This window comes from Panulirus ornatus, chromosome 28 (genome assembly GCF_036320965.1).
Source record: "Panulirus ornatus isolate Po-2019 chromosome 28, ASM3632096v1, whole genome shotgun sequence".
In the NCBI taxonomy this organism is placed as follows: Eukaryota; Metazoa; Arthropoda; class Malacostraca; order Decapoda; family Palinuridae; genus Panulirus; species Panulirus ornatus.
Genome location: NC_092251.1, coordinates 1361887 through 1376226, shown reverse-complemented (window position 1 = coordinate 1376226; position 14340 = coordinate 1361887). Strand labels below are relative to the sequence as shown.

The window sequence follows — 14340 nt, the reverse complement described above, 5'->3', positions numbered from 1 at the left end:
CGTACCACACTTACGCCACACTCGCACCACACTCACGCCACACTTACGCCACACTCGCACCACACTCACGCCACACTTACGCCACACTCGCACCACACTCACGCCACACTCCCACCACACTCATGCCACACTCCCACCACACTCATGCCACACTCGTACCACACTCACGCCACACTCACGCCACACTCCCACCACACTCACGCCACACTCACGCCACACTTACGCCACACTCGCACCACACTCACGCCACACTCACGCCACACACCGTGAAAAAGGCTACCGTTGGTCATCAAGTAATGGGTGTTATCGTTCATCGTTCGTCCTTAATAAAAGCCAATTCCATTTATGAATTTTCATAGTTTCCAGCTTGGGTCAAGGGAACATGGATACCACAGTAGGGATGTATAATGGTGCAAAGGATGTAAGACGTGGTCCTAACTGCCTGAGCCCAGAGAACAGCTCTGGCTACCCACGGTTGGCTTCATGCTCACAAGCTGTTACTCAGGCTGGCAAACCACGTAGAGGAAGGAGTGACTCGCAATAACTTGTTTGTTTACAAAACCGAAGTTAACGCCACGTTGTGGATACGAACTAGTAACGACCTCGACATAAGCACAACTCTGGACAATGAAAGCTTGGAAGTAGCTTGAAATGAAGACCTCGAAGTAGTAAGTCGATTATCCCTGGGATCAAACATCACAGAGACGACTGGCAACGCTGACTTACGTGGGAGCACGTAAATTTTGGCGATAACATGATTAGGTCGTCCGTGAGTTCATTATATTTGGAGATGAAACTACGCGGGAAAGTAGCCCATTACTCTGAAATCGACGAAAGGATATTATCGGAGGAAGAATGCAGTAATATCGGTGTTTCTCGCCGCAAAGGCACATCAGAATGGGCGAGACCAGAAGGGGCTGGAAATCCTCCACTAGTGTACTGTTACTCTGCGAAAGCGGAACTGAGGAAGGGACCAAGCGAGGATTTTCCCTTACGGCTCGGTCATCTGTATGTCGCTACGTTGCTAAGGTGGGAAATGGAACACTGGTATGAAAGATAGAATTTATCGGGTGTTTTCAGGAATTTTATTTGTCAGTTTCATTAGTCTGTAGTTATTGGATAATTCATCCACATTTACTTACATACAGATCTTAGTCAAATACATCAATTTTATTATATTGAATACGTGGAAGACTTCAGGTTAGTGTTGCTTAAAGATGAACATCGTAGATATGAGGAATTGTGGCAAAATGTGACGAAAAAAGGTTGTCCATTAACCTTTTGCGTGTAAACTACCTTATAGCTTATGTGCTGTAAATAGATAAAGGTATTGTGTGTGCACAAAGGTATGTACAGCGAGTAGGGGAGGGGAGGGGGGGGTACTGCCCCTGCGTGTGCCGTGTCTATAGTGTGGTGGAGGGACAGTAATGGAATCATGTCGGTGGCCAGGGCGCTCCCTCTCGACAGTTAGCAATTTGCAGATATAGTCCGATCTGGGCATCACAGCTGGTGGTCTCTGGGGTGAGGGGAGGAGAGGCAGCGAGGGGACGGGTGGCGAGGGGAGGAGGGGCAGTGAGGTGACGAGTAGTGATGGGAGGAGGGGGCGGAGTGTAGAAAAGAGATATGAACAGGAGGCAGAAGTGAAAGGGTGCTGGGGAGAGGCCCAGTTCTCCCTTACACTCGTACAGAACGATGCTCAAGTAGGAGGGTATAAGAAGGTGCGGGAGGTTGCGTGTGGGAGGAGGTGTATATACATGTCTCTCCAGAACAGCCTTAACGTCCTTCAGTACTGGATCACCGCCACTCCATCAATCACACCAAGACCCTAGTGATGCTCCTCAACCAAGTCACACTTCATATTGTCTCGCTAGGACTCGGTCTCCCCTCGAGTCGTGCAGTCCGCCAAGCTTCTCTGTGTCGCTTTGGGAACTAAAGTTGTCTTTGTACACTCGAGACACTGGGCCTCCTGGCACGTAAACTCAAGTACGTCTGCATAACTTCTATCCTTCCCAAACTCTCCTCTGCCTTCCCTCCCTTGGTCTTTCTCCTTATCCACCATACAATAGATGTGGTAACTGAGAAGGTAGCGAAAATGGTGTACAAGATCCTTGAGTCCTCTCAGGCAGTTGTCAGGCGGCGCTCCACACACTGGTCTCTTCTGACTCTCTCCACACATCACCTGAACATTATCCCGGATTTCGAGTGAAACCGGCTACACCAACACTACAGTCACCTCCTGCCTGCTCAGATCCTTGTCCCCCGAGCTACAGTTAGGCCCCATAAACAAACCGATCTTATCAGAGCTCACACACGCCACTGCAAGAACCGACCCATTGTGAACATCATCAAAAATCAGTAGACTGCCACCCCAGGGTTTGCATAAACAATGTCTGTTTATCTATTCTCGTTTCACAGTCCAGCTATTTATATTGTGTGCATTTTCTGTGCATATTTTCAACCTTTGGATGTAATAAATTCAATGAAGTTCATTTTGTCATCATCTATAATTACTTTTAGTACTACTACAATCATTATTGTGATTACTACAACACAATTTTGTGTGTATATATATATATATATATATATATATATATATATATATATATATATATATATATATATATACACGTATAGTACTTAAAAGTACTTACGGCGTGATTTTGCCAAAAGGCAGGGCTAGCACGTAGTGCTCACCGCAAGAAAGATTTGAGTCACGAAGAACGATTCGTGTGAGTTTCGTGTTGCCAAGTACATTTGAGATGAAGAGATTGTATGTTTGTGAAACGAGTGCCAGGAACACACGCGTGGGTGAAGAAAGACAGCATCTTGGGCCAAAAGTGACGTGACAGTCAGTGAAGTGCTGGCTAGAGAGAGAGAGAACCATTACCTTTCGAACCTTCTCCAAATATGTCCTCCCGCGTCATCCTCTATACTTAGCGCCTTCTTACCCACGTATTCACACCCTCACCAGACTCTTACCCATGCACTTTCCTCCTCACCAGTGCCTCATCAAACTCGTACCACTCAGCCCAGCGGTTATCTTGCCACATAACAAATGGCTCGCCTCCCCTCATTATCACCACGAGGGCAAGCTTCCCAGTTCGTCTTTACTGCCGGTATATTCGTATGTATATAGACGCAAACGTAGCCAATAATGTACTGTCTTCAGCTGCAATACAAACTCTATAAACAATTCTCTAATCTCACGGCATCCTAAACACACACACACACACACACACACACACGCACACCCTGAGTTTCCACGTTACTGTGGGATGTCACTGTATCGCCCAAGGTGTTTGGTACTGAAGAAAAGTAGTAGGGGTTTGGGATGGAATAGTAGTAGGAGCGGAAAGGTGACACGGAAGGGAGGGAAATTGAGAGGTAGGGTAGAGGAAGGTGCGTAGATAAAGTAGGAATTGAATAGACAGTCAGTCACCGTGTGTGTGTGTGCGTGTGTGTGTGTGCATGTGACAGAGCAGCGGAGGAGAGAAAACAGAAACAGTCTTATCCTGGCACTTTAGATGTCAAGATTCAAGGCGTCGTGTCTGACAAGAAATGAAAAACATACAGCCTCGTCGTAACTCCGAACTCTCTCTCTCTCTCTCTCTCTCTCTCTCTCTCTCTCTCTCTCTCTCTCTCTCTCTCTCTCTCTCTCTCTCTCTCTCTCTCTCTCTCTCTCTCTCTCTCTAAGTTACAAGTGTAAGTACGTGTTATTCTTGATGTTGTAAGTTAAACGTTTAACTGAGTAAATATTACAACAGTTCAAGTCAATCTCGCACCTCATGTGATCACCTTTTACCACAGTCACTTTTTCCTCGCTGTGTTTCAGGTTAGGATAGACTAAACATCCTGTAACAGACCCGGCTGCATCATCCACTGTTAGTTAATGGCAATTTGTGCTGACCTGAGAGCGAGATTACCTGTGACACATACAAACTACACAAGGGGAACTAATACTACCCAGGTTGCTTGTAATTCCTCCTCTGATCTCGGATTATATTTAGTCAAACTTTTTTCGTAAAAAAGAAAAGAAAAACATAAAGGGGAAATTGTCTCGGTAGAAATAAACATTCGATGAGAAACTATCCTTTGTGCCAGTATTACACATACAGCTGCAGGACGGTAAAGCGAGAGCTGCATGAATAACACCCGACCCTCAGTCGGACATACGGATGAGCCAACCCAAGGAACACATGGTTACTAAAGAAAATTTACAGGTACGTTCGCGAGACGTTGAGAAATGTCTGTCATATGACTTCTAAATATACGATCATGTTAAGCTAAACATAAAGATCCTTTGCATCAAGTTTGATGATGAGTAGCCATCCGCTTCTACCACAGACTATGCCGCTGAAACTATTCGTACGATAAATTATCCTGTGAACTTTGCGTTGGTCTTTGTAAACTAAAATTCAATAGCGACCTTCCACTAACCATGGAGGGGCACGACGCCAAGTGTTCATCCATTAGTACGGCAGACGATCATGTTGAGACCCAATGACGTCCAGCGAATGAAATGGTAAACCCGACCACTGCCTGGCGCCACAAGATGGGTAGGAAACCTTCAACGCCGCGTGCAGCAGCTGGTAGCCATCTCTCAGCAGAAGAAAAATGAAAGACCGCGACCACCAGAGTGTAGTTGACGTGGTCCTTGTAACCATTTCCCTAAGACCTTGTGGCTTCAGAGTCAACAACAACATTCCATTACCCACAGTGGGCCCGCGTGCCAAGTTTGGTGGTTATCCATCAATCTCTGGCAAAGTTATGCTCGCGGAAGACAAAGTTTGGAAGGACGTAGGGATGGACGAAGACATTTTTAGCCTTTGTCCAGTAAGACTAGAATCGGATCGGACGAAAGGCATCTTTCTGAGTCGCATGAGGTCATTATTTTCATGGAAATGAATGTATTTAAAGTAACACACACACACACACACACACACACACACACACACACACACACACACACACAAATATATACATACACACGCACACACACACACACCCTCCTGATCATGCAGGATTGAATTTGCTTCGCGTCAGTCATAGTTTAAGACTTAAGTTGCTCGTGCCTCTCATGCACACAGCTCTCCAACCTGCCAGATGCTCAACTTCCTCAAGGCTAAAGCTCTACATGTCTTATGAGATTTAAGGGCTTGTTCCTGTCTCTCTTCCATCTCTACCGTAATCTCTCTCTAAGTGCTATGTTAGCCTTGCCTCGTGGCACAGTCTCGTAGGTTGCTGAACAATGTAATCAGTTATTAGTATGTGTATGCATACATGATTAATGTATCTGTTCACCTATTTACACTATGCATTCCACGACATTTTCATGATTTCACTTTCCTAAGTCTATTCATCCATTCTCTTGTCTTTTAGTGGCTCCTGTAGGTGGTGTGAGTCAGTCCTCACGACCTTGTATTAGCCTCCATCAGGAGCCCCTGGGCCTGTGGTCCCGCCCTACATACCTGCCTTATCCCGGCCTGTGGTTATCAGGGCAGCTGCCGCCTCCTTACCATTACCCTGCCCGCTCTGCTCACCCTCACACACCACCTCGTAATTGCTTCGAGGTGCCGCCAGCATGGTGGGTTCTTGGGAGGGGGCTGGTAGATGAGGGTTGTGGCAGAGATGGTGACTCGCCTCGGTAAGTAGGGTTGGTGTCATGGGAGGTCAGTAGATTGGGTTGGTGAGACGAGGGTCTTGTTGGCGAGAGTGGTGGTAACAAGGGGGGGGGGGTCAATTAATAGGGTTGGGGGTAGGGATGATAACCAAACTACAGTGCAGTAGCTCGGGTTTGGGCCGTGGGGGAGGGGTGAACGTAGTTTTTCTTCCCTATTCTTATATTCCTCCTCCTCCCCCTCCTCCTCCTATCCACTGGTAAGTTATATATGGCTTTTCTGTTTATACTTTGGTGATGTAGACATTGGTCTTTATCCTGTGTTGATAATACGATTATAGAATTTTTACCTTCTACTGTAATAGTTATGTGTGTGCGTGTGTGTCTGTGCTTTACCTTTTACTGCGGGGGTAAGATGAATTTGAATCCTCTTCTTTGCCCTATAGCTGTGAGATCAGTAAGGGTCTAACGTTTTTATAACCGCTGTGACAAAAATACCCTTGGTTTAACCTGCAACGGGAAGTAAAACATGAGCACTTTGCTCAGCGCTGAAGTCGTGAGGCTTGAAACACACACACACACACACACACACACACACACACACACACACACACAGGAACCTACGTCGCTCGGAACAGCAGCAGAAGGACAATACACCTGCGTCAGGAGCAAGGCGTCCTTTGATCCCCAGTTGCTGCCGGTCGTCACGTCCCGCTCTTAACGCCTGAGACAAACACCTGGAGGTAATCACCTTGCGTCTGTAGGGCGTGATATCCTGCCTGATAACCTGATGTAGACGGGATTATCTCACCGTGGCCGCAGGGCAAGAGCTCTCTCTCTCTCTCTCTCTCTCTCTCTCTCTCTCTCTCTCTCTCTCTCTCTCTCTCTCTCTCTCTCTCTCTCTCTCTCTCTCTCTCTCTTTTGGAGATGACAGTGTTTCTCACTTCTGTTGACAATATTCAAGTTGTTTTCTTTGCATATGAACTTGGATAGGATCTTGGTCCTTATCTCGTGTTGTTATAATGTTGGTTCTCAAACCTGTCATCTCCCGGTCTGCCTGATGCTCTGTTTTCTACATTTACTCTGCATGTGTGTAATTATGGCTGCACTTAACTCGAGTTATCTTGAACTCTTCATCATCACAGCAACACATGCTTGCTAGTGTTACTTGTGTCCCAGGACTAGCAATGTCCCACTCTGACCTGCAGATCCCCTCATGGCATTCTCATTTGCTGCTCCCAGAAGACCTTATCTTTCACACTCCTCAGAGTTAACACAGTAGACATGGGAGTCAAACTTTGTAAGCTTTGTACCAGTGAGTTTGTTGAACCTCTGAGAGCAACGAGAAAACAAAATACAAAATACTTTGTCTGATTTACTTTTATTTAACACTACTACGTTTGTTAATGTTGGCGTCAAGAGATAGAAACTTTTCCCTCGTCAGTCCGTCTTCAATACACGGCAACACTTGCTAAGTTTTCGCCGGAAGATCATCTCCCGTGTTCCTGGGTGTTGTCTTCGCAACTCAAGTTGTCTGACTTTTGAAACCTTGGCGGTCAAAACTTTTCGGGTCTAATAGTATATTGATACTATGCTGATGCTACATTGATGCTATGCTGATGCTACATTGATGCTATGCTGATGCTACATTGATGCTATGCTGATGCTATATTGATGCTATGCTGATGCTATATTGATGCTATGCTGATGCTATATTTAGTAAGGTTATGAAGATAGTAGTGATCATGGGGCCTGAGGTTTGTGTTAGAACTCGCATGATTGTATAGACGTATCTGTACACACACACACACACACACACACACACACACATACACACACACACACACACACACACACACACACATACACACACACACACACACACACACACACACACACACTGTGGCAATAAGAAAGTCGTGACGAGTCTTCAAGACGAGGGATCAACGGTGTTAGTGTGAGCACCATGCATGCCTCACCACACCATCAGTGTTGTTGCTGTCACTCCTCTTAGTGGTCTCTCTCTCTCTCTCTCTCTCTCTCTCTCTCTCTCTCTCTCTCTCTCTCTCTCTCTCTCTCTCTCTCTCTCTCTCCTTACATGCCAATACTCCACGTTTCACAGTGTTTGATGTTTGATATGATGATGATTTTCGTTTCAAGACTCGCGTATCACCTTTTCGTATCAAACGAAGTAATAGATCCTTTGACGTGTTACATCATCCCATGATAACCGTGTCACTGACAGGACCGAATTGGCAGCGCAGTCGACACACTAGAATGGCCAATTTCGCTATGCCCAACCATCCTGATTTATTTGATAATTTCCAATTCGGGATTTTAACTTGTCAAAACGCTGTCCTTACGTACGATATCGCTCCGACGTTGTACTATAAAGGGTGGGATTGGTGTGACCAGAGCGAAATATGGTAATAGTTCGTTATTCAGGACAAATGGGAAGAAAATAATCCAGGCAGCTTTCTGTACGAGGAGAGGCGGCGATATCTACCTTATTGAGAGGTTTCTATTATTCTCAGCGCTGGTAATGTGAGAGGCATGCGGGTTACTGGTCGGAGGGAGAGGTGGGGTGTGAGGGAAGGGGGGAGGACAGGAGGAGGGCTAATGGCGGTCTAACACACACACACACACACACACACACACACACACACACACACACACACACACACACACACACACACACACACAGCAGTATAGTAGTGAGGATCTCCCGCATCACTCGCTCCAGACGAAGGTAGATAGGAAGTTAAGGAGCATAGGGAAAGGTCAGAATTGTTTTGCTTGCGATTTTCTCCGTAATTAATCCGACTTCGATGATCTACAAGGACAGTCTTGTGATGTCTGGTATGTAGATCGTGTTTAGCTTGGGTACTGGTATGAGGCGTTTTATTTTCTTATATGGTCTTGTTATAAGTATTGTTATAATTCTAACATCGATGTTAATGACAGTAGGGAAGATCCTGTCAACACTGCTTTAGAGATAACATTGTTCTCACCAAGACGAGATGAGAGGTGTTCGAAGTGTTCACCAAAGGATGGTAATCCTAAGCATCAAACCCTTGAGCACGAGAACGTGAACCTTGACATGACCTGCAAGACACGTCGAAAATTACGACATTACGCCTTCATGATATAGACACGCCCCTGTCAGGGGATTAAGGACGGAATTATACTAGTTCTTTGGTAGTGACGTAAGCAAATACAACGCACAGTTTTAGACAAACGCAAGACAGGAAGCGGGAAACACACACACAGCCTCGGTAGTCTTTCATGTCTGAGAGACGACAGTAAGATCATATACACATCTTTCATGCAGAGCATAACCTCCTGTGGTCAGCGTCACAGTAAATCATTATGCCCGGCATTTATGAGGAAAATAATACCAGTACACAAGTGCTGGAGACAATGGTGTAAAGATCACATATTCCTGCATAATACATAAGTGAAAATTACTGCCGCTCTCCCAACTTTAGAGAAAGGAATAACATTTGCATCAATGAAAACCAAGAAAGATATCGTCTTCAAACGTCTCAAGATAGTAATAATGTCCTTAAGAGTTAAAGACAGGCTAACAGTCTTCTTGCGAGCGTTCGCATAACGCGTGAAATACGCGCCTATCCGTTCTTGGGTCGTGAAGTATTTCGGAGACGATCCATCAGAAGCAGATAATAAAACATGATGCATAGACCTCCATGCATCACTCCCAGGGCAAGGCCAGCTATATTTTCTCATTAATAACTTATCGATGATTCTCTCTCTCTCTCTCTCTCTCTCTCTCTCTCTCTCTCTCTCTCTCTCTCTCTCTCTCTCTCTCTCTCTCTCTCTCTCTCTCTCTCTCTCTCTCTCTATGTTACTTTTTGTCACTATCTTTCATTCTCCCTTCATCCGTCCCTCCATCCGTCACTCCTTCATTCTCTGTAACTCGCGTGTGTGTGGTGAGTGACTAGGGAAAATGTGTATTTTTAAGGCAGAGTGGATGAGTGGGGTGAGACTGTGTGGTGGTCGGAGAAAGGTTCGTGTGTTCACAATCCACCACCACCGCCAACACCACCACCAACACCACCACCATCGCCAACACCACCACCATCGCCAAAACCACCATCACCACCAAACCATCATTTAGTTTAACAATATTTCTGCGGCACTAACCTCCCTCCATCCCTTTCCTCCCGCCACTCTCCTGAGCTGAAGCGAACATGATGACAAATCCCCTCACAGGAAGACCTCGGTCACCCTCCCGTCCACGATACGCAAGGAAGACGCGACCTCATCCTCCCGTAATCTTCTATTTATCCTGCACGGGCACCTACCTTCCAAGGATGCCCCCTTCCCAAAGGCACCTGTTTCCCAAGGGCGTCTCCTTACTAAAGGCACCTGCTTCCCAAGGGCACCTCCTAACCAAGGACATCTGCCTCGCAAAGGGTGCTTCCTTCCCAAGGGCGTTCGAGGCCATTACTGTTAAGACCTCCCTGTAGCGCTGCCAAAAAACTTTCTCTTATTATCTTTCCAGGAACTGGTGTAAAGAACCAAGTCATAGTTTTATACTTTTCTTCTTAGGATTTATCGTTTTCTTTGTGATAGAGAACTGTGATTAAACAGGATTGTTATCAACATCTTTGGCTAACTTGAGATAACATTGAGAAACAGAATAAACGATGTGGTATTCCCTTGAACGTTGTAAACTTGCCTCAGATGATGTATGTACAGTACACAAGTTACAAGACGGTCTGGGAGATGAGTTATGGTCCTCTGGTAAATTCTGAGGGAGTCTGCTCTCACCTGTTTATTTGGAAGAGGAGGAGGAAGGGGAGCGAGCGTGCTGGCGCGGACCAAGCATACCTGAATAACCTACCCCGAACTAGACAGTTGTTTATAATTAGTGATGTCAGGTATTAGTGAGAGAGAAAGAAAAAAAGGGGAGGAAGATGACGATCAAGAAAGTAAGAAGCGAGTGATTGAAATCAGCACAGACGACTGGTATGGATTCCAGCAAGAAGGGCATTACTTTATTGGCATATCGTTATCATTTTAGGGATGCTAGGTCGATTTCTTGTTTTCCCTCAGCCAAAGTCTGCCACGTCCATACTCCCGTCTCCTTTCTCCTTCACCACACAAGCCTCCACAAACAAGATGGTCCCAGAACCCCGTATGTTACGCACCCACATCCTTCCCTCTGTCCCACATTCTTCCTTCCCTCTAACCCACAGCCATGCCACAGTCTACCCTAAAAGACAGGACCTGTCTTCACCCCTTTTAACGTGCCGACGCCAACCGTCCCAAGAATCTTTTTTACCTCGACCTTGCCTCAATATGACGTCAGAGCTCTCTGTAGAACCACGTCACCAACCTTCTATCACAATCAGGCCCGTGCCACCCTCGCAGTAGCCAGTACCATCAACCACTCTCACCACACGTACAGGGCATTCGGTAAGAGTAGACCAAACTGCGTGGCATCGTTTTATAAGACCCAGTGACCTTCCTGTCTGGTTCTTGGGTACAGTTTGCTCCGTCAGCTGCCTGGGGTACGACGGAAGAACCAGGACGACATCTCTCGGGAGAAGATAATGACGCGAAGAATCACTTACAGTGGATCAGTTTGACACTTCCTTTCTCCATCTTGAGACTAATGGTTTGGCAGCCGTAGTAGCAAAGTTTTTTTTAACTGTTTCTTAGAAAAGGGAGTTTTCCTCTCACAGAAAGAGGGTGAAGCAATATATACTGATTACAGTTGTATGATAGACAGGTTCCTATTTCATCCGTCCGTTTCCATTTCTGTAACGCGGGAGAAAAAGAACAAAGTTATAGTAGCTTCCAGAAATATAGTTACACAAAAGTGTTCGTTGTTCACCACTATGGATTGTAACGCATGGGCGGGAGGGCGTGGCAGGAAGGGGAACTTGGGGATTGTTGTGGTGTAGGATTCCATGTACTGAATAAACACCAAGGACAATAACAGCGTGAACTAATTGCATTACCTTCGGCAGCGTTCCAGAGGACGCGGCTTAACTTGCTATAGTGAGGAGATGAATGTACGTCAGATCCTGCAACAACAACAAATGCAGCTTTATGATATCCGTCCCACTCCTGGAGATCACCAGAGGGAGAAGCCTCCTTACGACAAGTAACTCGCTGCAGTAAGTCCTTGATGCTACTCAAATTCCAGCAGCTGATCAGCGAGGACTCTGGAGATATCAACCAAACGATGACTCGTCAAGTATTGAATCTGTATCAGGAAGGACTTTAACCTCTCGATTCTTTTAACACCGAGATAAGAAAAAGTCATATGAAATCCTTTCGAATGATGCCACACATATCTTACCGTGAAATCACCCCAAAGCCCCGCACATTCCTACCGAACCGCGTGTAGTTGTCTCCCCCAAGCTTCAAAACATCTTAAAAGATTTTTTAAATGAAATCATAGACCAAGACAGCGACTGATGTCTGAAGAGAGATGCTGGAGATTAACTTTTGTAACAGGTTGTTTGATGCAAATTGAAGAGTTCTTTCCAGATTTTGTCTTAAGAACTCTTCCGTCTTCGGTGGCTGTTATATCATCTTTGTATTTACATTAAAAGCAAATGAAAAATTACCGAGACGAGGTGACATGACTCGCAAATACGAGGAAGGTGCTCTACATAGATAGATAGATAATCAGTGAGAGTGAAAGTAAGACAATACTGTGGAACACTGTGATGTACGAGAGCATCAGCTGCGTGTGTTGCAGTCTGCAGGCGACACACCGGGACTTGTTGAGTTCGCGTCCAACTTGCCGACGCGGCCGAATTAAATCGGAAAGTCGTGTCCCGGAAGATGGCTGACTATAAATGCATGTCACGGCTCCGCCAGGACGGGCGGGCGTCCGTCTGTCGGCGTTGGCTGATGGGTTTCGGTTCTCGGCTGTCGATGGAGGTGGTAGTGGAGATGTGATAGCAGAAAGAAATTGCTGAAGAGTCAGTGACTGTAGGAAGAATGACGACTGGAGGTAATATTCTATGTTCTTTTTCAAGGGTCGTTCGTTGATTTTGTCTCGGTTTACAGCTGTTGACTGTCCTTGGCTGGTGGTTTACAGCTGTCAACAGCAACTCTAGCGACAACAGCAAACGTAAACCGGCAGCAACACAAGCAAGAAAAACAGACCCACAACAGCAGTACCCCGCCCAACAACATTAACCTAACCATCAAGAACACGTTGCTACACCACCACCACCAGAACAGTATCATTAACGACACAAACCATGGAAACAAAACAGAAGGACTGTTCACACCCTCTCACAGCTGCAAACCTCAGTATCCATCAGTAGCAAAGTACTAATTAACGTTCGGTGATCCTACTTAACTCTAGTTCGCCTGGAGGACCCGGATACAAGCGTCAGCTGTGGTGTAACCAAGACCTTGACACAGCCGCTGTCAGGCTAGACCACCAAGCACCAGGGGCGGCAGAGAGAGAGAGAGAGAGAGAGAGAGAGAGAGAGAGAGAGAGAGAGAGAGAGAGAGAGAGAGAGAGAGAGAGAGACTGGAGTAACACAGGGAACTACGTACCAGCAGATCCAAAGATTTTAAATGGCATGTTCAGCAGCAGCAGCAGCAGCAGTAGTAGTAACAACAGCTGTACTGTTATCAAGCTTATAATTAACAGCAGCAAAAGTAGTATCAACTGCACCTCACCATTATGACCAGTATCATTATAACACCACCATCGCCGCCGCCACCAGTAGCAGCAGCAGGAGCTGTGGTAGCTGGAACGTCGCCCTAAACATAATATTCAGAAGATAAGAAACGTGCGGGAGCCGCCAAAATATCCCCAAATGTCCTCAAATATGTTATCAGTTTAAGGCGACGGAAGGAAGGTTTGGAGTCAGCGACATATATCTGAGAGAGGGAACCGCTGCGGCAGAGCCAGAAAGAGAAAGAACCATCAAAACACAGGTCCAAGAACAAAACCCACAGGTGTATTCCCATCGTGTGAACGTTCGTGCAACACTTCCCCTCTCCTTCCCTCACGGCAGCCAGACCTCTCTCGTAGGCCGAGCAGAAGGCGACAGTAATCCAGCTAGAGCCACATCTATATTTCACTGTCACCCACAGTTTCGTAGATCCACGCCAACTTAAGACTCTGTAATTCTATGGAATCCTTCTTCCTTGGCTTTTGTTTTAGGATCACATAAATAGAAGTGGTATTCTCTACTCGTTTTGGGGGAGATGATAAAGTGACTCGTGGCAATATCATTCCTTCTCGGGGCTAAATGTTTATCACTTTTTTCAGATCTGTTATTACTGTGATCTCCGGAGCGCCGCTCCACCATGTCAGTCTGGGTTACGATGGTTTATTTCAGGGCTGCTCGAATCATGAGTAGAATTTCATGCATCACCTTGTGAAAACGTTAATATATTAGTCAGCCAGTAAGGGAGAGATAGCATAGCATTGCGATTGCTGGGGCGGGAGAAATCCACAATAGGATTTCTTGTGAATTACAAAACTAGACAGTGTTACGAGGAGGTGAACCTGTCCAGTTATGTACAACAAAGCGTTAGTGTTGCCATGGATGAGATGGAGAAAAACCTAGGATGAACTTGGTTATGCATTACTTGTAACACTAATTCTTCAGTAAAGTCCCTAAACTGTCTACATGAGTATACATCCAGACTATATGAACACCCCTGAAAATGAGCTTTAGAACGGTAAACAACAACGGAAAATATCGTATTCC

General features: G+C 45.9%; 1 protein-coding gene across 1 annotated transcript in view; it reads left to right on the top strand.

The window, feature by feature from the left end:
* Orc1 (origin recognition complex subunit 1) overlaps positions 1–14340 on the top strand; it is a 198251-nt gene that overhangs the window by 4362 nt on the left and 179549 nt on the right. The window lies entirely within an intron of this gene.